This window comes from Poecilia mexicana, unplaced genomic scaffold (assembly GCF_051168715.1).
Source record: "Poecilia mexicana isolate PSO_F unplaced genomic scaffold, ASM5116871v1 scaffold_7, whole genome shotgun sequence".
Lineage (NCBI taxonomy): Eukaryota > Metazoa > Chordata > Actinopteri > Cyprinodontiformes > Poeciliidae > Poecilia > Poecilia mexicana.
The window spans coordinates 783903-810267 of NW_028263376.1; the positions used below are offsets into that span (position 1 = coordinate 783903).

A 26365-nucleotide genomic window follows, 5' to 3' on the forward strand; every position below is an offset into this window, starting at 1 on the left:
TATGTCTTTTAATCCTTTTTTTATATAGTGAAATTTAAAAATTTTTTAACCCAACTATAGTGGTATAATAACCCTTGTGTTGGGTTATGAATTTCAACCCAATTTGGGGTCAATTTAACCAATTTAAGCAAGTCAATTTAACCCAACGTTTGGTTAGTTGCCATGACCCAATGTGCTGGGTCAAACCCTCAACCCAACCCAGTTGGGTTAAAACAACCCAGCGTTGGGTCGGTCCATATTTGACCCAGCGCTGGGTTACGTATTGGGTTATTTTTAACCCAGCAGTTTTTACTGTGCAATTAAAAACAATGTCTGATTTTTATTGGTTAATTTTCAGTAAATTTTCATTTATTGCTTTTGTCAGTTTCAAGTTATTTCAGCGACAACTGTGGGTTTTTCAATCATTAACAGAAGGTACCAACAACTTTGTCCACATGTTAATGTTGAGCATGAATGGACACATAAGTGTCCTTAAATACATGAGGTGTGTGTGTAAAGTTATGTAGCTGATATGTAAGGACATTGTGTGTGTTTGAGGTGAGTGAACTCTGATCAGGAAGTCAGCTCATCTCTGGATCTGCAAACCCTCCTCTATCTGAAGAGCCAATAGCCACATGGTATCGAGATCTGGATAGAATAAGAGCAGAAAAAGATTAAGTGAACAACTGAGAAACAACACAGGTGATAGTAAAGAGAAACACTTAAAATACAACATATAAGACACAATTAAATAATAATATGTTTATATTTAATCTTTCTCTTCAGCTTTGTCAGTTTTCCCATATTCCTCATTCATTCAGTTTATCAGACTATTTTCCCCCTGTCTCATCTTTTATCAGTCTGCCACTATTCTCAAACAGAGACATATCACAATCTCCTCCAAAAACATATGACATACTGAAAATGTAGAATGTAATAAATAAAATTAGGTTTGGTTTTTTTTTTTAATAACTTGGTTATTTTGAGATGAGGAGCTGGATTTTCCCTAGTAAACTCTTGAGGAAAGGGTTTACACTTTCCTAAGAGCTTTCATCAGCTTTTTCATCAGCTGATGAAATGTTAAAAATGCCATATTTAGCATTAAAAAAATAGTTTGGAACTAAACAGGGGCGCCGCTAGGAATCTTGGGCCCCCTGACAAAAATTTGTTGGGCCCCCGCACAGCTGCTGTTACAATTTTTTGAGTCCATTTGACCCATAAAAAGCATCACAATTTTAAAGGCCTGCATCTGCCTTGCTTTCTTTGGTTCAGTACTGATAATTAGCATAATATTTACTGCTCATGAATTTAACATCCAACAGTCCACATCCAGTATGCAAGTAGGTTGCTTAAATTTTTTCCATTAGTTTTAGATTACTGAAATGTCTCTCCTCCATGAGCAACAGTCAAAAGCAACTTGCAACTACACATAAAGCAATCCAGACTTCTCAAAAATGCTTGAATAAAATGCATTTTATTCAAGCTGCAGTACATAATTTTAATGAAAAATATGTTTTCTCCATATTTGTTAAAGCTGTCACGACGTCATAGCAGATTATGAGACAAATAATCTATGAAAACAATCAAACTCCTCCATCTCCTTCCTGAATTACTATTACTGGTTAAAGTAATGCAATGTTCTGATTGTGACTGACAGCACTAAAACTCTCCTGTTTCTAGCACTGGGAGAAGGCAGAGGAAATAGATTTTTCACGATTACCTCTCATACCATACTGTCACAACATAATGACATTTTTAAAAAATATGTGAAAAAAATATTTATATAAAAGTCACATACTGCAGCTTTAATTTCACTCAGGACAGGTCAGGAGGGACGTGGGTTAGAGCTGCTGCTGACTGACTCATCTGTTATGAAGTGGTAAAAGGTACAAGGGATAAGGGATATGAATATGTTGGTATTTTTTTTCCTTAATTCATTAAATGCTAGTGAAAAGGAGGCAAACAGTAGTTTGTAGCTAAGTTATTTATGCTAAATGGTTGATAATCTCACACAGTCTACCCACCTCTCTTGGAGAAAAACTGTGTTATAAATTGACACTCTTGCCTTTTTCTCTCTCTCCCTTTCTTTTTTTTGAAAACCTGATTTTATAACTTTTCTTAGCAGCATAGTAACTGCCAAAATCATTTGTGTCTTCCACTGACTGCTGCTAACAGCATCTCTCTCCAAGCAAGAATGAACCATTTAACGCAGATAGGGGGGTGTTCAGGGCAAATATGGATCTGTGTTTTTTGATCTGGGAGTGGGAACATTAAATTTTTACTGCTAAAAACAATCTCTGAAAATACAATATGATTAATTTTGTAATTGACAGGGCCCCAATTTTTTTATTTTTTTATTTCTATGAACAAAAAATAAATAATTAAATTGTGGAGGGCCCCCTGTTGGTCAGGGCCCCTAGAATGTCATCACTTTTCCCCCCTAAACCACGCCCCCTGGAGCTAAACGAACAGAAGAAATTATCTCTCCATCCTCGTCAGTTTCAGTTCATGCTCTTCTTCATTCAGTTTTCTTGTCCTTGAGTGATTCCAGTTTTTGTGAGAAACTTTCATATGTATAAAGTCAGATGTAGCTTTGAAAATACAACCCCATCATGACCAGTTAATTACAATACATCTTTCTTTACACTGTTTATTTTTAATCATCCTGTTGCTTTTTCTCTCACTCTGGCTAATTCTGTATGTGCTCTCGTCTTGTGTTCGTTAACAAGAGTTTTGTTTTATTTTACCATGAACCAAAGCTTTATGGCGACAAAGATTAGCCCAATTCAAACAAAATTCATACATACCGTATCACAGGTCAGCTCCCCTTCGAAGCTGGTCAAATCTCGAGCTCTCCTCTTCCAGCTTGTTGTCTTTTCTGCCATCGCGTTCTGCTCTTCTTGATTTTTTTGGCAGTTAGCTCTGCTGCTCTTCTTCAGTTAACAGTAGCGCGAGCAGCTACTGTAACTGCTGTTGTGCACAACACGCTCACTTGCACTTTCTACTCCGTGTCATAAGGAATCTCCAGCTACTGTAATAACGATCTATAGGAAACTTTTTTTCTCATTCATAAAACGCTAAAATTGGGGACTTTTCCAGGGACGGCTTCAGCCGGGGACAGGTCACCTAAAACGGGGACTGTCCCCAGAAATCGGGGACGTCTGGTCACCCTACGAAATGATCAGTTTCCCATCCTGTCAGACTGTGCCCTCCCTTCTTGCTCTAAGATAAACCGCAGCTCTACCAGGCAGTAAATTCAAAACTTGACAAGTGTCTTTGCTTATTTAGACTCCTTAAGATCCCAGCAGGAGCACCGCTGGGGAAGTGAAAGGTGGCAGGGAAGGGTTGGCACCCTTTTCCCCTATTTTACAACAGCTTTAAGAGACAGAGTGGAGAGGAAAATGCCATGAGTTAAGTTTAATTCATTCATCCATATGTAAAAGGACCAGGAGGGAAATGCAGACATTTCTTGCCCCATCTTCACCCAAACTCCTGATGCCAATGTGCCAGTTCTTCGCTAAGAACTGTGAAAAGAGAAGTACCAATCCAAAATCAATGGCTGTTAATATTAATTCAGTATTTGCAAGTGTGATCAACACAGATTGAGTAGCTTCCTTCACTTCCTCTGCTGCCATTGCTAAAACTACAGACAGACTGTCTGGAGCAGAAAATCAACATCATTGTTCACAACTTCCCCTGTTCATTGATTGGTCCGGTTGAAATTCTACCTAAGGCAATCCACTTCAATGGGAGAAATCCCAGGCAGAGCATTGAAAAGAGATGAGAATCGAGCAGAACTACAGGAAGGCGATGGCCAGGCTCAGTCTGCAGCCTAGCCATGCTGATTCCCAGGACAATCAAAATCTGACCAAAAATTTATTCATGCTTTCGCTGATCTGAGGCTGGGAGTGGGCCTCACCTCATATATTTACTATAGCATGAGAAACTTACCTGAACTTCTTGACTTTTGGGCTTTTTCAGGGGACCCCTGAGTTCCAGGTACACATCAGCGCCCACAATATTCTGACCAACTGCTTTGTTTGTCAGACAAAAGCAGTTGGTCAAAATATTGTGGTGCTAAAAACAACTTCTTTGTTTGTCAGTGGAAAAATGTCCATGAGGGCTTCATGGTCACCAGGGTTTACTTTTTGCCCAAAGACATTGTGGGAAAAAGTGAGGGGCTGGTCCTTTTGCTGTTAAACATGCTGTTGTTGCATGTTTGATACTCAGGAGATCTTGAAAGAAAAAATCAGATTATAATGCATGCACTCTAAAAACTGCAGAGTTAAAACATCCCAAGTGGGTGTTTTTTTCTCCATCCCTAATCGACCCAGGACTGGGTGGACTGAACACAGAAAGGGTTGAGTTTGTGTTTGACCTATCATACTGGGTTAGGTTTTTATAAAAATAAAATGCATTCAAGTTATTAATGGCCATTTGTAATGTTACTACATAGTGGGTTGAAAAGAATAATATATAACCTAGATTAGTAAACTAGATTTACGTTGATAAAAATGATTGTGTCAACATGATGAAGATGCATGATTTGAACCTAAGACTTTCCTGGGAAGTTAAAGTACTAAGCACTCCTTCTGATCAAAATATAAAATAGGTGCTGGCTAGAATGACATTACTTGGTAAATCTGGAGAGAAGGTCCCAACTGTTTGCTCCGTGATGGGTTGGTTGGTTCATGTTGGTTTGATGGCCCTGTGGGATTCTCCCCTATTTTCAATTTTTACTGGGGGTACCTGCATGGAGTACTCATGATCAGGACATAGCGCGTTTGGACCACTGCCCCATCCCCTTCACTTTTCTTGGAACTTCATTGTACAATTGTTAATTGCATTAACCTGGTACATTGTAACCTGTTTTTCAAAATTCTGTGTGTTTAGTTTTACCTTTTTGTGATGCATCGCTGTCTTCCTCCCCTTTAGTGACCCATCTGTTCTGAGTGCTGCTTACTGTCCATGTTGTGATTTTTATTTTTGCTGTTTGCTTTGTTGTAAGAGTATAAAAATCTTATTAAAAAATAAAGTATAGAAAATAAATAATGCTGTGAATGTTTAATGTTGTATACAATCAACTGAATTTACAAAATAAAATACTAACTCAGTTAGTAATGCTGTATAAAATATTGCCTGTTATTACTGACTTTATGATAAAGTTATATAATGCTAAAGCAATACCATGTTTTCATGCAGCCAGCTCAGGCTGTCTGCTTCCATCCACATAACGCTGACTCGTCTGTCACAGCCTTTCAGCCTTCAAGTCGATGTCCTTGATCCTGATAACTTAAACAGCGTACTAGAACATAAAGTCATTAAAACACTAGACAACCTAAAATCTCCTTCCCATGTACAAATGCAAACACAAATACAGAGTTTTCTCAAATCTCCACTTTGGTCTGAGGTTTCATACATAATCATTTTCAGTGATACTAAACAGTTTAGTGTGGATAAAAGGCCAAAAGCATTAAAGATGTGTTAATTTTTCCAGATACGTGTGGACTAGACCTAAATGTGGGCTGAATCCGTCAGATTAAGATTAGCTGCACACTTAAACACCAGCTAATAAAGTATAATGCAGCTGAGGTGTGTGATGTGAGCATTGCATTGTTTTATATTCTAGGACATTTTGGAGATATTTTCCCAAACACATTAACTTCCCTGATTAATCCAGCTGCTGTGAAGATACCCATCAAGCTCGACTATGCTGCTTTTTCTCCCTCCTGTTCATCAGTGGGAACATTAGCTTTGGTGTGTGTATATGCCCTCACATGATACACACAGCTGTGCAACATAAAATTAGAGGCAGCTGCTTCAGTTGCAGGGCGCTGGGATTGGGCAGCATGGTTTACTGTCAAATTTTAATGAGGACAATGGGATGGAGAGAGGGAAATATTACCTGCAACGCCTGTGCTTTCCACACTATAGTGAGAAAAACAAATGACAGGAAAGAGTGACATTTAGGAAATTATTGCATGATGTCTCAGAATTTTATTATTCCACAAAGATCAAATGTAGAATTATCCAACAGCACTTTAAATGCTTGCAGATGAGCATAAGACTATCTTGTAGTGGGCGTGCTATTGCAGAAAGCATAATGCACAACATATTTGGAAACAAAGTGAGACAGATGTTCCAGCTACAGCACTGCCCTGAAGTGTGCTTATGTTAATAAAAAGGAAGCTCTTACTTGACAGAGGACGCCATCAAAAACGAGTCAGAGCCGGAAACGTTTCCATCGAAACATATTTAGTCACGTAACCTAAACACCCAAATGACTCTTTTGGAAAACAATTTTACGAGATGAGAAGATATTAGAAAAAAGCAATTATTCTTGGTTTGATATTATTTTGCAAAAGCTTCATTTCTTTTTTGACATTTTGCTTGAGTGAAGAAAAGTAGATTTTTCTGAAATGTCTTTTCTATGAATGCTCCAAAAAGAAGCGGCAGAGCTGCACTGTGTGTGAGTGGGAGACTCTGCTGAACGTCCAGCTTAAAGAAACTCTGTCGAGAGGAAAGAGATGATTTGGGTCAAGAAGAAAAGAAACACACAGTTTAGGTGGAATATTGTGCTTTGCTTCAGGAAACCTAAAGTATGAGAAAAAAAGACAAATCTCCAAAAATGTATCTTCCAATAGCTCACAGGTGTTTTCAGGCAGTTCATTTTTTCGTTTGAAATGAAAAATGAAAAAACGAAAATGGACTTGTTTTTTTGTTCATTAAACCAAAATCGGAAATCAGATTTGTGGCCCGGTCCGTGTACTTTCAGGCAGTTTGTTTTTTCATCTGAAATGAAAAATGAAAAAACGGAATTAGGCTTGTTTTTTTCGTTTTTCGTTTACTAAGCCAAAATCGGAAATCGGATTTTTGGCTCGTTAGCTTGTTATCCGTCTTTTCCAGTTTCGTTTTGTGAACTAAATGGAAAATCGGATTAGGAGAGACTGAGAGCTAGACTTTCGTATGATGTCACGCTCCTCCATCTCATCCAATGCCTCTCTCAATTTTTCATACTGGGTTGGTGGTATACGCCTACATGGCAATCGGAATGGTTTCTCATCCATGATTCTGATGCGATGTAGAAAACCAGTGGCTTTACCACAATCCAGCTTGTCCCTTGAGAAGATCGACTGGTACTGAACAATGAGCTCACCCAGTTTAGCTTTATATTCAGGGGAGACATCACATGACTCAATATCCACATCTGACAGTCCCAGTTCTCTTAGCCTTGCCTGAGGGGTGTCAACTGTGCATGGTGTCACAAGGTGAGGATGATCTGGCAAAGTGGAGTCCTCTGAGACAAGGCTGTGTTTTGTACTGTTGTCCAACGGCACTTGTATTTGTTGATGGATGCCGAGTTGGGAACCAGCAAACATCTCCACTGAATCACAAGTACACACATCAGCCAATTTAGCATTACGTCTCAAAGTAACCGGCTTGTCTGATGGATTAATGACCTTTAGTGGGAGCCACCCGTCTGCTCTTAGAATTGACACTGACCTCACCACCAAGACTGTTCTCGGTTTTGATCTTGCTGTTGTTGGCTCCACCACAACAGCACACCCAGCCAACAGATTATTCACTTGTGGCAACTTGCCCCAAATCAGATGCTCTGTCATGGGTTCAAGAGTAGCAGCTCGCTTGATTTTCACAGTTCCAACTGCATCACAGATGTCTTCATCGGCAGCTTCCACCTTTGCCAACAAGCCTAGCAGTTTCTGCTGTGCATCACTACTGTCACAGAGTGCTGTGGGGTCCTGGTCCTGGAGATCCTGACTCATCTTAAACCTGTTAATAATGTATCTCAACAGGTTACTGCCAACAATCAGTTCTTCATTTTGGTTCTCAACAATCAATGTAGGGACAATCACTTTGCAGTCATAAAGACCCATCTCCAGATCGCACATGCCAGAAGGTAAGGTCCTGGACCCCCCACACCCAATCAACACAGTGGCTGTCGGCTCAAGGGCGGGGCTCCTTAAAACATCCCGATGTAACAGCTGAGGTATTACTTTAGAGCTCAGTGTGAACGCCATCGACCCGCTATCCAGCAAGGCTCTAACTGTAACCACTCCTCCCAGTGTCACATCTTCATAAAACAAGTTCTCATGCTGTTTGAGTCTCTGAATGTTTTGGAATATTGGTGTATATTCCATTTCTCTCACTTCACATGCACTTTGACATACAGACTCCATGTCATCTTCAACATTTGGAACAGGGGGATCACTTTTAGGCCCAACACTTGCCCCCACCACATGTAGGCCAGTCAGTTTTCCTGAGACTGCACCACCTGCTTATCGCTCCTAGGCTTCCTCACCACAGCCCCTGGACACTCTGCTCGGATGTGGTCAGGTGCAAAACAACCAAAGCACAAATGGTTGGATCTGCAGTGGTACTGAGTAGTGTGTCCACCATCGCCGCACACAGCACAGAGTACAGCAGGCTTCATTTTCGTCAGCTGGTCCCTCTGGGTGTGTACACTGAGCCTACTTTGAAACTTATGCTGTTGTGGCTGCTGCTCCAGAACACGTTCGAGTAGAGCGATGACCCGGTCCAGTCGGTCTGGCGAGCTCTCAGCTGACTTTCCAATAGGCGGTGCAACAACAGCAGCTGGAGGTAGTACTTCAGTACTGAGTGTCGCACTTTGCACAGAGGAGGTGACTTCCTGGTGCTGGGAAGACAGGAAACTTAACATACTGTGTTTGGTTAGCCGCTTGCGATTTCTACTGTGTTCTACAAGCTTCTCGTGTCTGCAGTCTTTCAGCTGCCGACACTTGAATATGAGTGACAGTTCAGGATCAGGGCAGTTCTGGATAAACATGGCGGCTAGATCACAGGACAGAGAGTCAAAAGCCTTATTTTGTCTCTTTAAACAGTCCTCTGTCACATCCAAAGCTTTGTTGAGTCTCAGCCAATAGTCAAAGGGATGTTCGTCAGGGTGGGGCACAGTGGCATAAAAGTCCGCTAAGGGCAAACTAGAGGACCTGGTATCACTGAAGTGCTGCTTCAGTATCTCAAAAATGGGCTCAGGTCCTGCAGTCAGATTTAAAACTGGCTTACTGCGTATGCCAACTTTAACCACTTCATGTGCCCTCCCCACCAGCTTGGACATAACCTCATCAGCCTGTTCAGCCACAGGAATGCTTTTCTTTCTCATATAAGATAACATCATAACCTCCCACTCTTGGACTGAACATGTGTCATGATTCCCTTTAACCTGTTGGTCTCAGGTTGTCATTCACAATGACAGGGGTGTCAAACTCCAGTCCTCAAGGGCCGCTGTCCTGCAGTGTTTAGATGTGTCACAGGTAAAAAACAGTGGAATGAAATGGCTTAATTACCTCCTCCCTGTGTAGATCGGTTCTCCTGAGCTTTGCTAATGACCTAATTATTCTTTTCAGGTGTGGTGCAGCAGAGGCACATCTAAAAGTTGCAGGACAGAGGCCCTTGAGGACTGGAGTTTGACACCCCTGTCACTAGAGGACCCAAATTTGGGTCCTCTAGTGACAGACAGGTTAAAACTCACAGGTTCTTTCACATCAGGCACATCTGCAATGTTAAATCAATGACATTTAACATGGCAGAATCGTTAGTTGTAGCTCCAACCATCCCTGGACCCACTGTATTACTCAACCGGGTCTCAATGCAAGATGCAATACTTTCACCTATAGATACTCCAATTCTTGAAGCTATGTCACTCAAAAGTCTGTCATCAACATTACATTGTGGAGCATCAACAGTGTTGTTAACTCTTTCACCCAAATGAACAAAATTTGGTTTTGGTGTGGATGCTTCTGGGGTATTCAAAAACAAACCCCTACCTCTAGCAACTGAAGGCATAGGAGTAAACATTCCAAACCCCCTTCCCCTACCAAAAGAATTGTTGCTAGCCATAACTCGGTACTTACTGATCAAAAGCAAAAAAATAAAAATCTTGAGCACTTATAAATTAAACACAGGGGACAAGTGCACCTTCAACAAATCAATTAGTAAAACCCGAGTGAAAAAGCTGTAAAAACGTTCAAACTAATTTCGTCTCAAAGTGCCCCTACCTCACAGAGAGAGCAAAGAAAGAAAAGAAAAGGAAAAAAAACTCCAGTTATAACTACAGCGCAGCCACACATTAGCTCTGCACAACGACACAAAACGGGTAAAATAATATTTAAAAAAAAAAACAAAATAACCACCGCTACACTACCGAAGCGGCAAAGAGTCCACACGGAGCGTTATCAGCACCGTGCCTGATAACCGAACCAATCCGCCGAGGCGCCGGGAAATAGTCGCAGCCCGCGTTCCAGGAAGTAGACGCACCCACCCGCGCTGGCGTAGTTGAACGGGTCACGGCACCAATGTAACCTCGGTAATTTTGATCGATCAGCATAAATCAGTTCTGCGTTGTGTGAATAAGGGCCAGGAGACAGGATGAGATGAAACGTCGTTTATCTGTGCGAAACAGAATATGGACTGATCAGGAATCGGGTTCATCACAGCGGGTTCAGCACCTTACGAGGGACAGCATTTCATGTTAGCAACAAGCTGACATAGCATTTTACTGGAGCATTAAACTCAGTGAACCTACCTCGCGCCCATCTCTCATGAACTGGCAACGAGATGTTTGCGTTCACTATATTTAACCCTGCCAACCACCAGGAGGGGGTGCTGTTTCACCCCTTACACATGAACCCACATGAAGTAATGACAAGTGGAATTCTATACAATATTAACTATGTTACACATGCGCCCTAATCAGACGCACACAATGCGTGTTTTCTCCCAATCTATGGGAGCACGGTACTTGATAGGGAAACACGAATCCACATGCCTTCAAGTAGAACTTTTTTTAAACACATGCGCACTCAGTTTCAAAGAACCTAGCACCAACTAGGTGCAGCGAGAGCATTACACGTTTTCGATGTGTGCCGTTACTGTGTAAACACAGATCGTAATTAGAACGTTTTCGTGTAAACGATCCAACAAAAACGGAACAAAACTTCCGTTTTTGTCGTGATCGTTGTCGTGTAAACGCCCCCTCAGTCTCTGATACTCTTTGTCTGTTGCTAATAAGAATAATCGATCAGCCACTGTTATCATGGAAATCCTCACTGCACCGCGGATTCCGGCTGGGGGTTTTTCCTCTTGGTATTCCTGCTCAAAACACAGCGCCGCTGCGCGCCCGCTTCAGATGTTATCAACCCATGTTCATTCTTCAGGTAATCCTTTATATACAGAACAGAAACCGCTAAGCTAAAAACTAATTACAAAGTGAATGCTACCAATTGAAATTTGCATTAATTTCGCGATCTCACTGCTTTTGCAGCTGCTCCGTTCTCGCCGTTCCGCTTCTCTTTCACGGTTACTTGCGCAACTTTACTTCGTTTTTCAGCAACAAAATACAGCCCATCGTTATTTATTGAAGATTTTACATTTCCAAAAACACAGGAATCTAATGTTTCGTTTCGTTTCGTTTCGTTTTGTACGTTTGGAAGCTCATTCCCTCTCACATATTCGGAAAAGCCGGGGAATAGCGACGCTTTTGACATTTCTCTGACATTAGGAAAAATATGGTTTACTAATTAAGATGAAGTTGAAAGTGAGACTGAGGGAGGCGGAGTCTTGCTGCTACTCCGTAACAAACTAGACGTTAAAAAGAGTTATAAGGCTATGGGCCCTAACGGATCGAAACTCGCGGATGAAAAATTGATACTTTCCGAGGGCGGAAAATATCGATATATATCGCCGAATCGATTTATTTATACAGCCCTAAATCGGATAACGAGCAAAAAATCCGATTTCCGATTTTGGTTTTCTAAACGGAAAATGAAAAAACGAGTCTATTTCCGTTTTTTCATTTTCCATTTCAAACGAAAAATTGAACTGTCTGAAAATACACGGACCACCCTCACACCACATATTTATGTTTCATTATTTATTTCATTTCTGTTTTGTAAATTATAGCCATTCACAGTTTTTCAGAGTTGCAGATAGAGAATTTGTTCCAGCTAATTTGCAGCATTTGTTAAATTGCTGGAAGAAAAAAACAAATTAACAATAGTTCTTTGGATGAACAGTGAAAAATGCAAACAGGAATGTAATTTGTCAATTTTTACCAAATTGAGACGGGCCACAGGTTCTTGTACACAGTAAAAACTGCTGGGTTAAAAATAACCCAATTCGTAACCCAATGCTGGGTCAAATGTGGACCAACCCAATGCTGGGGTGTTGGGTTGATCATTTGAGCCAACACATGGCAACTAACCAAAGGTTGGGTTAAACTGATTTGGTTAAATTGACCCAAAATTGGGTTGAAAGTCATAACCCAACACAAGGGTTATTATACCACTATAAAAAAAAAAAGATTTATTTATTTTAAATTTCACTAAATAAAGACAGGATTAAAAACAATTAGAATTTAAAGCTTCTTTTATTTCCATGTGATATATATATATAGAGAGAGAGAGAGAGAGAGAGAAAGAGAGAGCCAGCAGATTTAGTTTACAAAAGTTACAAACATAAGTAAGTTGTTTCAAAAGTATATTTCAATCTGTAGAGATTCACACGGAGAGAGAAAACAGCAGTTAGACCAGTGGTCCCCAAACTACGGCCCGGGGGCCGGATCCGGCCCGCCTCCACATTTGGTCCGGCCCCATGAACAATACCAGAGAGTATTTAGATTTGTTTTCATATATCGTATTTTCCGGACTATAAGCCGCTACTTTTTTCCTAAGCTTTGAACCATGCGGCTTATAACCTGGTGTGGCTTATATGTGGATTTTTCTTCAACCACCAGGGGGCTCTTTAGCAGGAAGTGAATCATTGGAAGTCAAAATTGGAAATAAAAGAAGAAATTCCCCATTAAAATGGAATTAGGTTTTAATAGGGAATTGGAATTTGAAAATGTTGTTGATCAGTTAAGTAGCATTGAGGGGAAAAAGAAGATTTTTTGTTTTTTTAAATAATACTGGGATCATTATGAGAATTTGAGGTATAGATGTTAGGATCCAATAGATGGCAGTAGTGCAACAATAATGGATGCAAGCTGCCGTTGAAATCTAAAGACGAAGAAGAAGTATAAGAAGAAGAAGAAGGCGGCGCCCATTTTCATTTAGCACATGCTAGTAGCAGACACGAAGGATCAGCACTTTTACTGTTATAGTTACCGTTCGGAAAATACCGTAATCAGTTCAGTTAAATCTAAACTTGGCAACTTTTTCTTTTTCAACCATAATAAATGTGATATTCAATTGACCTGTTATGACTCAAATGTTGGGTGTCCACCCCCCTCTGCTGCTGCTGCATCATTGTGGAAAACCTAGAGCAGCAGAGATATCTGTGGTTTATAGTCCAGTGCGGCTTGTAGTCCGGAAAATACGGTATTTATTTCATAAATAGTGTTATTTCCTGGATTTTTTTCTGTGAAGAACCCAGAGAGGGTTATTTGATTGTGCTTTCTGGAAAACAATACATTTTTATATTTAGGCACTCCTCCTAACGTCACTCTTTTTCTGTTACAAACTGACTCCGGCCCCCCACCGAAGGGAAAAGTTATGTGGCCCTCACAGGAAAAGGTTTGGGGACCCCTGCACTGTAGGGAGGCTGAAATAAGAAATAACTAGAAGGATAAAATAGAATTAAACTATAGTCATTAAATAAAGCTTGACATGGACTCAGACAAACAAGGACAGAACCTAAGGTAACTAAAGAATAAACCTAACTAGAAACACTACAAAGGACTGAAAATAAGGAAAGCAATAATACAATTCTAATTACACTAAATACCTCTAATAATAATTATCAAAAGCACCATAAAGGACTAAACTAAAGTGAATTAAAACATGAAGCTAAATAAAATGAAAAGCAAAACAAACCCAAAAACCCAGTGTCCTGACAGTCTGCTTGTTACACTAAATGTAATAAGCAGATGTCTGATTATATAATTGTTTACTTTAATCACATAAAATATTTATTTAAAAATATAATCTGTCATTACATGTATGTTTATTACCTGAAATATTTGAAATATCAAATTTTGACTTAAAATGTGAGTCATTACTTCACCTGTTTACATGCAACTCTAAGTGCTTGAATCAAACGTTTCATCAATGTTTACCACATTAAATTATTAAACAGGCCATTTCGGTCGTGTGATCGGACAATACATACAAAAACGCAGCAAGTTCGTACCACAGCTAAATTATTTTAAGTAACTTGGATTAAAAAAATCTGCGAGAATCTTGTTTTTGTCGGTTATGTTTATGGACACCAAAGATGGCGCTGCTATCCCTCCGTCTACAGCAGTGACGTCACGTTCCAAAGCTCTATTGGTCTGAGCGCTGCTGGCTTTAAATGCATGAAGTATAAACCTATAAATCTTTTAGAGATTGTAAGATAATAAAATCATTAACTTCTGACTCTGTTGTATTCTCTTGTCCTCCCGGATTCAATGATGCCATGTGTGGAAACAAAAGCCACACAGAGATAACAATAAACGCTCCACATCATACATTTTTAGAGTTTATTCCAACATTTAAAAGTATAAAATCACATCAACAACACAGACACTTAATACACAGTAAGACAGACCTTCATTTACCTGAGACAAATAGGATAGGGAAAAATGCCAAAACAGGAAAAAAAGGCAAATACAAACACTTTCCAAGTACAATCATAACAACATTTATTAGACAAACTAATGAAGCTGACATAACTCATCATAAAATTACAAAACAGCATCCAATTCAATATTTACCTTACTCCACAAACATCCACACACCAAGACAAACTTACGGGGAACCATTTCACCAGCGCACCGTTCCCCGGAGACAGCATCCAAGGGAACCCGGCAGCGATCTGAAGTTAAGGTTCCGGGTCCTATACTTTTAAAGGGAGAGCGTGTTTTCCTTCTCTGCTGTAATTCTAATTAGGAGACTGTCCTTAGCTAAGTTCATTTAAATCTAGTTTATGTTCCAGTAAAACCATGTTCTTTAAGATCAAAGAAGTGTTATTTTCCTTTGAGTGGAGACAGATGTTTTTTCTAAGCCTACCAGAGAGGAAGCTCTGCTCTGGCGACAAGACCAGATTGTTTTACACCAGCTATTAAATCTTATCAAGGTGGTCAAAAGGTTAAACTCACACACAGAGCCACGACCCCCTGTGAATGCCTGCTCAGTCCACAGAGAAACTAGCTGTGTTTTAAATTATGGAGAACTACAAGCTAAATTATTTAATTCAGCTTAATGTATTATATTTCAATAGAAATATCCTACATAAGAGATTACGCTGATTGAACCGTGGATATAATTTGGAGCCGAATTTTCTTATTTAAAACATTATTAATTTTGTCAAACATTTTGAACATATAATCAAGCCTAAAAACTAGCATATTTTAAATTTATTCTCTTAACAAGATAAATGTGCTCCACAAGAGCACATTTATCACAATGTAGAACAATGGAGATGCTTGCAATCCAGCTTCAAGATTACAAAAAAAAGAGGGAGATTTTATTTTTTTTACCCTCCTTCAAGAGATAGCAGCTACCAGCACTAAGATGGCAGAGCTCCATGGAGAGTTGAGGCAACAGAAGAAAAATAAATGCTGTTGTGCTCTCAATTAAGTCTTTTTTTTTTATACTCACGCCACACGTTATTGTACATACTGTAGTTTGTGTCGCATCAAGATCCTAATACAATCCTCCCAAAATGTGAGGAGCTTTTGACAAAGTGAAAATAACTTTCATTGACACTTAACATTGTAGATTACCAATAAAGGCATCCAAAACTGAATAGATTATTCAGCAAACCAAACATTTTGTCATTATTATCAGGGTTGCTATTAACAAGTCATGTTTATACCACATCATTCTATCCACTCACTGTTTATCTGTCTTGCTGGAGAATCTTTAATGTAAGAAGGTGAGAAAATGTGTCCAAAACTGTAACCTTAATTAGTGATAAATAAGACTGAGTTTAAACTTTTAAGCCCCCGTCCAAAATGTGAAAACATGAAGGTTTGATTAAATCTAGAACCAGTCAGATTAGAAGGAATACAACTTTATTTGTTCTCAGTGTAACTTGAACATCCGATGAATCATAATTAAACGTATTGAGAAGTTAAAAACAACAGATTGTTAATGCACTTCAACTCTGTAAGAACATCTGTCACATTTTTTAAAAAATAGAAAATGTTTCATCAGCACATTGGGCTCATGTGATCCCTGCTCCAGAAAGGTGAAGGTCTCTGGACATCCTGAACCTTCAGGAACACCGACTGGCAGTCAGGAAGACGGACACCAATGAGACATCCTACAACTTAGAGGCTGCAGAAACAACCACACTAATGGTCTGCAGTGGCAGTTTACCAACATCTGAAAACACATTGGAATATATTATGAATATGCAGCGCCAACAAGCAATTCTGACACTTTTAAGTTATTTGCAACACCCTGGATACAGTTAGCAAAGTTATTTGGCACTGTATTACAAGTTTTTATAATAGTTTAATGTAAAAATAATTGTTAGCTCACCCTGTACTCTGCTTTCCTCCTGTTGCAAGGTGGAGATCAGCGAGATCAGCTGTCTTCCACAATCACAGCCTTCCTCCCACTGCGCATTTTATTGAAGTCTCAGAAAAATCACAGTCAGGCTATAAAAAAAAAATAGTTCAGCTCTCTGTTCTTCTTTTGTCGCTATAGAGGGTTGTGTTAATATTAAATATATTGGATAACATTTGAGTGATAGAACTGAAGTGGAAGCTTAGGAGTTATGCTTAGCATAGCATTGGAACAATTTATATACTTTACGAAACCACAAGATCACTTCCTTCATTCTACCCGTTTAAAATGAAAAGCTATAGATGTATGCACTAATCCTTTTAGCAGAATATCCTACCTTTTAAAAATATTTTAAATAGAGGCGTTTGTAAGAATAAAACAGTAACAGACAGGAGAAACAGGTTTTTATTGGAATTAAATTAAACACAGACAAATACAGATTACTTTTTTGCGCATTAATACGTTTTATGTCTGTTATGAAATGCAGCTCAACTACAATGTGTTCACCAAACTGCGCAGGTCACTGTGCTCCTGAAATGACAGGATATGATTAATATACACTAATATTACACCGCTACTACACAGATTCAATCCCACATAGTATTGCTACCAACATCTATTTAGCAAAGTTTAATGATAAAAAAATAGTTTAATTAAACTAAAATATAGGGACAAAATAGCCCACAAAACAACATATTTTGTCCTGATTAACCACCAAACGTTAACAGACGTCAAGTGTGGGAAGATTCTTACCACAAGGATGATGGATCGGCAATCAGAGCGTCGTTAAGCGCACTGTTTGAGCGCACATTAATTTGCAGCTGCTATACAGAAAATGGAAATAAATCACAAGTAATAAGTTTGATGGAGAGAGATGAAGCCTGCCTTAGCTAGCGTGCAGCACCAACAAACGCTGAGGTCTGAACCGGAAGGAAAACAATGTGATGTCAACCAGGTGAGGGAGGTCCCTTTATATACAGGCAGCCAGTGACACAACCAATTAGATTCAGGCACTTGTGTGGTGCGTTCAAAGCCTACAGGGCATACTGCGACAATCTGTACAATGCTTTGTCTTTTAATTTTGTCATATTTAGTAAAAAAAAATTAATATTTGTTCAGATCAGTTTTATTGTGAAACTTAGTTTTATTTTGAAAAACTTAGTTCCTCTTGAGCCTTATGATAGCAGACGGATTGCATAGACACAGAGCAATACTGTTTCTGACCATGTATGCCAATTATTTTTTGGAAAGAAAGAAAAGGAATAGAGTGCCTATGGAATATCACAGATGTTGGATCTGTTGCCATGATAACTCATCTTAGCCACTGAACAGATTCCTGTTGCTCTAAATTCCTTCCAATGTTTCTGATATGGGCAATCGCCCAGGGCAGCGTCCGGCCCGCACTCTCAACAAGCGCACCTGAATCCCAACAGTGCCTCATGCAAAATACCCAAGCGGGTGGCCTGGCTTCCTCACTGATATTGTTCAGTGAACTCAGCAGCTTCTTCCATCCTTTTAATTCTTGAAAGTGAGTTTTCCATACCAGTGACATTTCCTCCTATTCATTTTAAAGCATGTAATAATCACAGGATGCTGTTGTTGCACCTTTCTGCCTTTGTTGGACATTTCCTTAATCATATTTCTACTTTCCATCTCAACCATCTTCCTCATCCTCTGCCTGATTGCCTTTTTCTCTTAAATTTCCCTCTCTCTTTCTGTCCACTTCTCTTTTTCATCTCTCTCTGTCATCTTTTATGTGTATGTTTTCATTACTGTTATTTTTCAAGCATTGGGCTTGAAAACTACAGGTTTTGCCTTCAGTTTCTGCTCCTTGTTAGTGTTATTGATTTGATTGGAGCAAAACAAAAGAAATCTCCCTGAGCTTCTTATTAGTGTCAGCTCTCTTGTGTGTCTTTTTTTTCAGTTTTACACTCTGATATCAATCGTCTCCTTCTCAGAACCAAAGCGTTTCCTCTCCCATTGCTCTTTGTCAACCTTTTGTTTCCTTTTTTCTGTTTCCTCCTGCTCAAAACATACAGCTTTGTGCAACAAGACTTTCCTTGAACTAGTGACATTTCTCTTGGTTACCTATTTATTACATGATTATTTCTCCTCCTGATTTTGCAGGAAATCCTCTATTCAGTGTTTTCTTTTTCTTATCTTTTCAGTTTTGAAGAGGAAAACTCTCCTCATTTCAGTCATGTGGCCTGAAAGAAATCTTGGTGTCTGTCGCCATCCTGAACATTTTCCATTTGCAGCTTCGTCTTCTCACACGTCCCCCCCCCCCCACAACTCATTCAGCAGCCCTCTGATTGGCTCTCCCGAAGTAAATCATCCAGGATTTAACATCAATAGGTATTTTTTGTAAAATTAGCTGTTACTACTTCCAGTTAAGGAAATGATTACCTTCTTCACACAATGAACTTCCTTCTGGGAAAGGAAGTTATTACATTTGTTGGATGAATATGTCTTCTCCATCAATGAAGCTGCTGGGAAAAAAGTCAATAAGTATTATTCTCAAACAACTCTTATAAAGTGTCTTTTAAAAGTTTTACATTTATTACAGGAAAGAAACTGATTTATGTTTTTATACGTTTTACAAGTAAAAATATAAAAAGTGTAGAGTGTGTTTGTATTTGGCCATTTTGAACCAATTAGAATAATATTTGTGCAGCAGAAGTGGAAGAGCCAAAATTATTTATACCCGAGGCAGATTTAGATTTAAAGTAATCTTTTAATTTGATCAATAGGTCCTCCTAACTCCAGGACTAGGAACTCATGCAAAAAGTGGTAAGCCATTATGGGAAGGTTTAAATTGTTCTAATTCCAATGAAGGATTTTCCATTTGGTATAGATACATTTGGATATATAATTTTGGAATAAAATGTAGAAAACAGCTACAATTCAAACTGAAACTCTTTTGACATCATTTCATTATCTTCTGAGAGAGACCCGGCTCTCTTTTGTTTGAATGAAGACAATTTTTTATCTAAATTTCCCAGATGTGTGAGTGATTTTTGGTTTATATGTGGTTTGAATTAAACTTCAAATGGAATTTATTATATCTTTCTTTTTACCATAAAAGCTACATGTATGGAGTGGTGCTACTTCTGTGGTTCATGCTTCATCTGTCCAGCCTATAAGCAGAGCAGACAGTCATGCCTTGATAATTGTGAGGTTAGATAATACTCTTCATTTTCAGGTGATTAACTCTGTTAGATATTATTTTATGGCCTCAATTTGCTTTTAATCTTCAACTCTTACTCAAGGAACTGTCTGCCATGTTCCTTGGTTTTCATGATATACTTTATTCACATTAAACCTCTGAGGCTTTAACAGCCTGGATTTATATTGAAATTAGGCTCCATGATTCATGTAGGAATATCAGAGTGAATGGAGCTAAAGACAAGACAAAATGTGCAAAACTTAACTGGTATTAAAGCAGTTTACAAGAGAGTGCATCATTACCATTGTAAGAATTTACTAAAAGTAAAGCAAGGAAGGTATTTTTTTTTTAAATTGTGAAATAACAACAGTGCCCAAGACAAAGCTTTACAGAGCCAGTTGTACCGATTTTAAAACATCCTGACTTGTAAAAGCTTTCCTGGCCACCACAGAGTCTCTGGGCTCTCGTTTGAAGGGGATTTCTCCGTTCTTTCCGTAAAAAGCAACAAGTTCTGTGAAATTCATGAGCAGTTGTTTCTCTTTTGAGGTCTATCTTCAGATTTTCAATAAAGATTGTCAGGGCAAAATGTTCAACATTTCAGTCTTTTGTATTTGTATTTGCAGAGGGATGTTGCACAATTTGTTTATTTCAGATTGAATCAATTCTTCCATCTTCCAGTGAAATGTCTTCCGTGGCACGTCCTGTCTATAGCATTAAATTCTGCACTCCAGCGTCTTTTTTTATGAACACCCCCCAAAAAATGCTGGCAAGCCTCCTTTTCTATCTCTACTGATGTCTGTTTTTGTGAAAGAAGCAGAACTATTGAAATATATCAGAATCATCTGCAAAAGTGATGAACAAAAAGTTCATATAGGCCAGAATCCCAAACTGGATCAACTTTAGCCTTTTTACCACAGAACTGGTCGAATAATTTACATTGCACATTTGATAAAAGAAATATGGAATAACAAGTTTTAATAATCCTATGTGAATTAGCTACAACATAAAACATATGCCAAACATACAATATATAGGTTACAATGACAAAATATCCTACCATCAAACTGATGCTGCAAATTGATTAAGTCAGGAATGTATAAACACTAACAGCAACACTCTTCGCTGTGTAAGAGCTATTTTTTGTATTAGTGCAGCGCTTGAATATAAAGTCAGAAGAAGCAAAGGGACATCAGACATAATACAGAAGGTAACCCAGATAGCACATGATGTTAAATCAACGTTGAAAAATAGTTAGAATCGTTGAGTTTTGGTTGAAGTCGACAAATGACGGTGGATCAACCATCAAACAACCATCCAATCAAACCAAACCGTTGAAACTGTGACATTGAATCAACGTTGTTTGGTGGTTGAAATCTGATGTCTGAAATGCCGAAGTCTGATTAATGGTTGATTTTTGGTTGAAGACGACAAATGACGGTGGATCAACCATCAAATGACCATCCACCTCTAGCCAAGTAACCAATGTTGAAACTGTGTCATTGAATCAATGTTGTTTTGTCATTGAAATCTAATGACTGAAATGCTAATGTCTAATCAACATCTGATCAATATTGAATCAATGTCAGCTGTATTCCCTCCCCCCTCCCCCTCCTCTCCTCCTCATCAGCGCTCTGGGTCAGAGTATTTTATTACTGAGCGGGGGTTATCACATTTAAATTAACCACTGTAGAGGATAGTGGGTGCCGATTCCTTTCTGTACATTTTCTTACTTGTTCATAACAATTCTCACTGACTGTGTGTGATATATTGACACAAAAACATCTACAACTTACTAAAAGGAGCGGAGCGGTCCACCCCCACCATTTACATGAGTGGGATGTCCCAAACACACAGCCACTTCGCTGTTGGCATGGAAAATATATTAATTCAATGTTGAATTATCATCACAAAGGTTGCATGTTTGGTTGAGGTCGACAACTGATGGTGGATCAACTATAAAACAACCATTCAATTCTAGCCAATTAACTAATGTTGAAACTGTGTCATTGAATCAATGTTTTGTGGTTGACATCAAATAAATGAAATGCCAACGTCGAATCCAGTGTGTTTCACCACTGGTCCTCCAGCCCCTACAAGTTTTAGGCATTTCCCTAATTCAACACACATGATATTAATTGACGTCTGATTAATGGGGTTTTGCTGAACTGAAAAAACGCAGGTCAGTTTGATTGACGTCAAGGTTTGGGGAAGAACTACCCAGATAGCACACGATGTTAATTCAATGTTGAATTATGATCACAAAGGCTGCATGTATGGTTCAGGTCAACGACAGAAGCTGGATCAACCATCAAACAACCATTCAATTCTAGCCAATTAACATTCATTGATTGAAATGCCACATCGAATCCAGTGTTTTTCAGCACCGGCACCAGGCACACTGCCCTGCAAGTTTTAGGCATTTCCCTAATTCAGCACACATGATTTTAATTAACATTTGATTAACAAGGTTTTGCTGAACTGAAAGCATGCAGGTCAGTTTGCCTTGAGGATAAGGTTTGGGGAAAAACTAGTAATCAAAGTGTTCAATCAATGTAAGGTGTTTTTTGCACCCCTCACCACCGCCTGCCATTCAAACGCCCAACCCCCTTCCCTCCACCCGCCAAAAACACACACACACCTCTTTCCCCCCACCTGGGCCCATCTACCCCTCAATTGGGTGAAACAACTTTAATTTTAAGTGAGGGTTTTTCATCTTTCACGTTTTATTTTTTAAAAGATTGTTTTGGCTAGTGGCCTTTATTTGATAGTTAATTGACAGGAAAGTGGGTAATGAGAGAAGGGGGGTAATGCAGCAAAGGTTGCCAAGGTCAGGAATTGAACCTGTGACAGCTGCGTTGAGGACTGAGGCCTTGATTGTGGTTTGTGCTTAACCCCTGCGCCACCACAGCACAACCCCTTTTAGGTGAGGGTTAATCACGTTTTAACTTAAGCACTACGTGTTGACAACACTGAGTTGTGATTCCGTTCTGTACCCAGATTCACTAGCGGAACAAGTCAGCGTTGGGCCGGGGCTAATTACCGGACCCCTAACGAATCACCAGGCCCCTGACGTTTATCGCCTGCGCTACCAGAAACTGTTGAGCGAGGGGCGAGGAGGTTGGTCTGCGTTTTTTGTTTGATCTTTACCCAGGAAACACATCGGCTAAACCGTGAGTGAAACGGTCACTGGGACTGACTAGTATATATTCCATTGAGGGAAAGTAACTTTAACATTAAATAGACCTTTCTCAACAGGCGGTAGACTTTCTCAGTCTATAATCAGACATTTAAGCGACTTGAAACCGCACCCCAGCCCCACCCCCCCATAGCTCTGCACCTGCCCAGATTGCACATGATGGCAATTCAACATTGAATTAACATCTTTTGCCAACAAGCCAACAGCGAAGTGGCTGTGTGTTTGGGACATCCCACTCATGTAAATGGTGGGGGTGGACCGCTCCACTCCTTGTAGTAAGTTGTAGATGTTTTTGTGTCAATATATCACACTCAAATGGTCAGTAGGACTTTGTTATGAAAAAGAAAGAAAATGTACAGAAATGAATCTTCACCCACTATCCTTTACAGAGGTTAATTTAGAATGTAATACCCCCCACTCACTAATAAAATGCTCTGACCCAGAGCTCTGATGAGGAGGAGAGGAGGGGAGGGGTGTGGCAAAACAGCTGACATTGATTCAACATTGATCAGTCGTTGATCAGACATTAGCATTTCATTCATTAGATTTCAACCACAAAACAACATTGATTCAATGACACAGTTTCAACATTGGTTACTTGGCTGGAGGTGGATGGTTGTTTGATGGTTGATCAACCGTCAGTTGTTGACCTCAACCAAAAATCAACCCTTCTGACTATAATTCAATGTTGATTTACCGTTGTGTGCAATCTGGGCAGTTTGTTGCATCCCTCATCACCTCCTCATCTCCCCCTACTTCCTCACAAACCTCCCCCACCCAGCCGCTCCTCCCAACCTTCTCCTCTTTGCCCCCACTCATCCCTTCTTCCCTCCCCCTCCTTGAGCTCTGGGTCAGAACATTTTATTACTAGGTGGGGGTTAATCATGTTTCAAACTACATGTTGAGAACAGTGGGTTGTGATTCCTTTCTGTACATTTTCTTACTTGTCTGTAAATATTATTACTGACTGTGCATAATGTGTTGACACAAAAACATCTACAAGTCTGTACTAGGAGTTGTACAGTCCACCTCCCCAATTTTATACTTGTGGTTTGTCCCAACCAAAAAGCCACTTTGCTGCTGGCTTGTTTGCTACCGGCTTCTGAATTGAATTCTCCGCTGAGCACTTTTATGGTAAGTTTTTCAATATTACTTTGATCTTAAATGTGTTTATTGAAAAATAAGGGCATTGTTTTGTGCCCATAGTAATCCTGGTTATTTTGAGGCAAAACGGATATTTTTAATAATTGAGGTCATGTCTCCTTTTGTATTATTTTCATCCTACCCACCACTCCAGGCCTAAGTATGAAATCCTGCGAGATTTTGTGGGATTTGAGTTTTTAAAATAGGGCGGGGCCTATTGTTTGGTCTGGGAGAGCATGTGGTGGACAAGAAAGTGTAAGGCTGGCTGCTCCAGGTGGGCTTTAAATTGTTTTGATAGTAATCACTTGTTTTTAACTTTTTATTATGATATGCTTAGGGACGTGCTTAAATTAGCCTCTGTACCAGAACAGCTGAGTTGGATGATTACATGACCGTCTGCAGCCATCAAGAAGTGCAGTAGGTTGTTAATCATCCACAGATTCAATCCAGGTGAGGCAGAAGGGAAACACTTAACATGTAAGGCAGGTGAAACACTGAACTAAACCTGCTAATGACTGATTCAGTCTGTTGATCCTTGGATTGGTAACTGGTTAAATTGAACTGGACTATTGTTACTTGTGTGGGATCTTTATTAGCATATAGACACTTTTTAAGGAATTTAATCAACTTATTTGGAAATATTTGTAGTTGATGGAAGATTGAACCAGCTATTTGATGGAAGTTTATTCTGTATAAATTATAATTTTTCCCACTACACTATAAATCACCTTTTGTTATATTTATTTGTCTCTGGTGTGTTAAATAAACCTGATCCTCCCTGAGTTTTATTGTTAGGTTTTCTGATAAACAACCCTTTATTTTAAATATTGATTTAATATCAATATCATAAATCCTACACTATACTGCAGCTTAATGGGTAAATGTAGTTGTATATGTAAACATTAAGATAAATATTAATGAAAGATTAAGATATTAATTTAACAGTGAGTGTACATGGGGAACTATATGGTTTGTATTTGTTCTCAGACCTGTAACCAGTACACTGTTTAATCTTTCATTGTGTTTCAGAACTTTTCAAATGTTTATCATATTTCTAACTGGCACCCTCCTCACTTTTATTTTTTTTCAGCTGTTGCTCTGCAGTTTGACCGAAAGCTGACTCTTGAGGACTGCAGCAAAACTGTCAAGAAGTGGCTCCATTATGCGCCAGAATGAGAGGAAGACATCGCAAGGAATCAAAGTGACGCCAACCAGAGTCAAACTGGGGTTACCACAACTTGTACTGTTTCCCTACTTCATACAGTACAAAGCTTAACCTCATGGACTCTGTTCTTCTGTGGACAACAGACTGTTGTTTTGACAGTAAAAAAGGAATCAAATATGTTTAAAGATCTGTCCCTCTTTTCTTAAATAAAATGTTAAATCAAACCCATGTTGTCATTTTTAAACTTTTGTACACAGTTTACCCATCATCTGCCAATAATATAGTGTTTAACACCAGTGAAGAAACTTTTAGTGGCATGTTATGATGTAGACCTATCAGACCTAAAATGTACATAAATCCTTAGCTTTCATTCAATATAAAAACAACCCAAATCTGCATGTACATCCACAGTCAAATGAGTGTTGAATCAACATTGATTCAATGTAGAATCAACACAAATCTGCATGCAGATCCACGTTCAGATGATGGTTGAATCACCATTGATTCCTAACTGATTCAATGTAGAATCAACACAAATATGCATGCAGATCCACGTTCAGATGATGGTTGAATGAACATTGATTCCTAACTGATTCAATGTAGAATCAACACAGATATGCATGCAGATCCACGTTCAGATAATGGTTGAATCAACGTGGATTCCTAACTGATTCAATGTAATATCAACACAAATAGGCATGTAAGTTGACATACAGATGATGGTTGAATCAACATTGATATAATGTCAGTAATGGTTGAAACCCTAACGTTGATTCAACATACAAGTCACCGACCACTTTCGATGTTTCAATGTCAGCGTTCAACGTTGATTCAATGTATCTGGCTGACATTGATTCAATGTAGTTTCAATGATTCTGTGCTATCTGGGAAGGTAAGGTAATTTTATTTATATAGCACATTTTCAGCAACAAGGCAATTCAAAGTGCTTTATATGAGTTAAAAGGAAATACAAAATAACAAACCAAAGGAAAGAAAAAAAAAGGAAGCTAGTTTCTCATGTCAATGAGAGAGAGACACTTTTAGCAGATAACAGAAAGGCTAATTAGAGTATATGATGTATATTACTGGATTTGAGCATCACATGACTATATCACACATCCATCTCTGAACATCTCTCAGTGTTTTTCAACATTACAACAGTGAGA

General features: G+C 39.0%; 1 long non-coding RNA gene and 1 pseudogene across 1 annotated transcript; one reads left to right on the forward strand and one right to left on the reverse strand.

Moving 5' to 3' along the window:
• Positions 1-7471: 7471 nt before the first annotated feature.
• Positions 7472-10718, reverse strand: LOC106912032 (uncharacterized; annotated as a pseudogene).
• Positions 10719-23674: 12956 nt separating this feature from the next.
• LOC148158211 (uncharacterized) lies at positions 23675-25423 on the forward strand. The gene is made up of 2 exons (XR_015763856.1): positions 23675-24484; positions 25125-25423. It is a non-coding gene; the product is annotated as an uncharacterized LOC148158211 (long non-coding RNA).
• The last annotated feature ends 942 nt before the right edge of the window (positions 25424-26365 follow it).